Source organism: Dreissena polymorpha, chromosome 7 (assembly GCF_020536995.1).
Source record: "Dreissena polymorpha isolate Duluth1 chromosome 7, UMN_Dpol_1.0, whole genome shotgun sequence".
In the NCBI taxonomy this organism is placed as follows: Eukaryota; Metazoa; Mollusca; class Bivalvia; order Myida; family Dreissenidae; genus Dreissena; species Dreissena polymorpha.
This window is the reverse complement of record NC_068361.1, coordinates 4,458,257-4,462,134: the sequence shown is the minus strand read 5'-3', so window position 1 is coordinate 4,462,134 and position 3,878 is coordinate 4,458,257. Positions and strand designations below refer to the sequence as shown.

General features: G+C 35.1%; 1 long non-coding RNA gene across 1 annotated transcript; it reads right to left on the bottom strand.

Moving 5' to 3' along the window:
* Window positions 1-841: 841 nt before the first annotated feature.
* LOC127838040 (uncharacterized) lies at window positions 842-3,508 on the bottom strand. The gene is made up of 3 exons (XR_008029619.1): window positions 3,423-3,508; window positions 1,712-1,939; window positions 842-1,449 (listed from the first exon to the last, which is right to left on the bottom strand). It is a non-coding gene; the product is annotated as an uncharacterized LOC127838040 (long non-coding RNA).
* Window positions 3,509-3,878: the final 370 nt, after the last annotated feature.

Sequence of the window (3,878 nt, the reverse complement as noted above, 5' to 3'; positions counted from 1 at the left end):
TTATATACAGACATCAATACAATTATTGATGCAATAATTGTAGAAGTAAATGTGCGCTAGCATGACGTTATTACAGAAGTTAGTTTGATTTTGTATGGCGTAATAACGGAAATAAGTGTGGACTAGAATTTCGATAGTTCATTATGTATTGTGATATTGCATAACTTCATTACATAAGTTAGTGAGCGCTTGGAGGACGTGATTACAACAGTTAGTGAGCGCTTGCAGAACGTGATTACAGAAGTTAGAGTGCTCTAGAGTGACGTTAAAACAGAAGTTAGTGGGTGCTAGCATGACGTAATTACAGAAGTTATCACGACCTCACATAGCTTTATAACGTTTACCTTATTACAATTATCAAATTTTAGAAAGCAAATAAATGCCACACAACAACTTTTACGTATAAGTTTACTTGAAATCTCAATTTTAATTTGCAATAAAAAACACACCTGAAGGTAAACAAGAAGCAAAATCGTAAGAGTAAAATAAAACATACAACTGAAGGTTGAAACGAAAACGTCAGAACACACATGTAAATGAATAGAAGAAGAAACAATCGGAAGGTTAAAAGAAACAACCAGAAAATATGTCTTAATTATGAATACAACGTATTCAAACAAACGTTTTAAGGTTAAGTACAATCAAATCAAATCACACATTTGACGGCAACACATACACATATGATCAACTGAAGCAAACAAGTCTGTACAAGCATCTAAGCTAACGAAGAATCTTCACACGCAACTTAAACGAAAAACTGGAACAAACATTTATATTTGCCAAATAATGGAATCGATTTAAACATAATTTGGCAAAACATTTTAGAAAATGGTAACACACTATCAACGTTCTATTGTTTAAGCGGAAAGAACCAAATTATGTTTAAATCTTCATTGTCGCATTTGATTATTTATTAATATGTAAAAGGCTTACAGGGCAGTCATTCTTACAGTGTAAACATTTTCATGTTTGATTTTATTACGTGACACCGCAATACTTAATAATTATGTTTGTGCCTTATACACATTTTCCGTTTGAAAATTTGTTCAACCACAAATGCTTTTAATATTTCAAGTGTTGGAACATATTGAGTTCGGTGATTATTTTAATAAAAACGAATACTAGCCTGTCATAATTAACAAATATTGCCAACAACGCACTCATGTTTTTGGTGACTTACATATTGAAATAGACCTGTCTATCCGATCCACATATGAGTTTCAATTCACCGGGGCACGTTAAGGACGCGACGTTGCTACAGAAGAGATTGAACATCATGTCGCATTCGGGGCAAGTGGTGTTGGATACTGCAATCGGTGTTGTATTGGAGACTGTGGTCGGAATTGTGATGGAGACTGCGCTGTGAGGGCATGTGCCGTGGCTTTGCAATGTTATTGTATGGCCAGTGAACTGTAGCGTCTCACAGACTGCGTTCGTGAACCGACAGCTCTAATGAGATGAAGTTGGTTATTTTACATTTCATGGCGCGCTGTCTATTTGGATCTCAAAATAATATAATATTTCGTTCATACTTCGATAGGCTTAATAAATAATGTACTTCAAACATTAAGTTTTGATGCTAGATTTTGCATCGTCTCTTAATATTGTTATGTAGTCGGTCATTAATTGATATTCTCAGTCAACATGTCGTTAAAATTATAAATGTCCATTCATTATAAACGTCAGACATTTACAATCACCACGTACTTACTGGTTATCATAGGTTATCCCATTGGAGCTACACACCTGCTCGTCGCCTTTTGTCACGTGGGAAGCGCAGTCGACCAATTGAAGCTCGAGAAACAGGGCGTCGGTGTAGAGCGTGTTGATATTAACAATGGCTGCGTCTACTACTCCGCCGCTAGGAATCGCTTGGGTGGTGAGGGTGGGGTTTATGTGTGTGGTTTGGGTGTGGTGGGATTGGAGCCCCAAACAACGACTGAAATAATATGAAATGCGTCGAATGTTCTAGCGTTCAAGGTTATGTTAATATATGTTACATGATTAATTAAATCATTTGTCACCGCAAATTTATGTCAGTGATAATAATCTAAATTTTCGTTAACATAATTGATTTATTAACTGCCAAGCACACTTTTAAAAAATACATTCCCTTGAACTAAAACATTTGTGCAAATCTTTCGGCAGGCAAGTCGCTTTACCCGCTTCATATTTGTATCAATAAATGCTAAATTACGAATTGTTGTCATATTGTAACATTTAGAAGAAATGTTGAATGTTTTCTTAAGTAACTGAATTTAAATAGCGATAATAATACGGTATGCATATTTTGAATTGAGGTATCATTAGCAATCATCATATTAAAACATAACCATTGAAACTGTTCGCATATGATTATTCATTTTCGATGCATGATAAATATGAAATTATTATATTGTGTTTACAAATGCAGATAATGGCAAAAATAACCGGAAAAAATGATGAACCAGATATTTGAAATAAAACAAACAGTCCAATGAAAATCATTTTAAATGTGCGAAAACAAGATCCGTGAAACTGGAACTAAGCGTCATTTGAAATAGGAACAATTTAATACGGTCATGAATTTCTTATCATAAATCACGACTGGTTTTATGAAGTGACCAATTATAATGCATTCAGACACAGGACACAACATGACAAAAATAAACAGCAATACATAAATCTGGGATCACTGACTTGTATTGAACAGTCAATACAAATGTGTGTGTGTTTTATCGAGTGCAACGTGAATCTCCAATGTGTCAAATACCTGCATAAGACGTGTAATAAAATAGAAGTACGGCATATACGTGGAATAGTACAAGATTCATGTGAGGTCTTGTCCCAGATTTGATAAGGGGCCTTTCCGTGCTAGGTGTGAAGTGCCAAGTATACTGCACATTGACTTTACATATCATGTTAACGACTAAGTTTGTTATGTTATTATTTGGTTCTTTTTATGTTTGCGAAAGATCGAAGCTTCGACCCCCAAGTTCCGCCGTAAGTGTGTCGCCATTGGACCACAAATCCCCTCTGGTCATTCAAAGTAAAGCATTGGATATATAAAGGTCCCAGCCTTACAATTGGTACATGCCCATTTAAAATATTTAACTTTCAAAAAGTTAATATACTTATTTTAATGAGCCGTGCTTTGTGAAAAAGGGGTTTAATGCGTTTGCGTAAAGTGTCGTAATAGATTCGCCTGTGCAGTCCGCACAGGCTAGTCAGGGACGACAATTGCCGTATAAACAAATTGTTTGCTAAGAAGACACTTTCTTGAACAGGAAAATATCATAAAAGTGGAAAGTGTCGTACCTGATTAGCCTGTGCGGACTGCATATGCTTATATGTGACGACACTTAACGCACATTCATTAAACGCGGATTTCACTGAGCACGGCTCAGATATACAATTTTACTACTCAATAACCTATTGCTTACCCGAGCACCATAATGATAAATTTGTGACGCAGAATGAAATGAAAACAAAAAGTATCAAATAAACCGTCGTAATTGAATCAGTGCTTTCAACGACTGATGCTTATACTGAGAGAGCATACGGAAGATAAGGATATTAATTAGTTGGTTTACACATTAAAAGCGTGAATACCAATATTTGACAGGACATTTCCGTAAAAAGGTTTTCGTTATTAATATAAATAAAAGTTAATACAAACATGGTAGGTCATACATTAGCAAAACTGAATCAGCGTGGTGTGTTCATAGTTTTACTTTCTTTGTATTTAACAGTTATCTTAGATGTGCAATCCCGACGGCCATGTGTCTTTACACTACTTTTACGATAAGCAAAAACACGATAAAGTGCCAGACTAAATCGTGAAGGAAATGAACTGCTCTATGATGTTAAATTTATATGTTTTAAGAAGAACTTTCTGT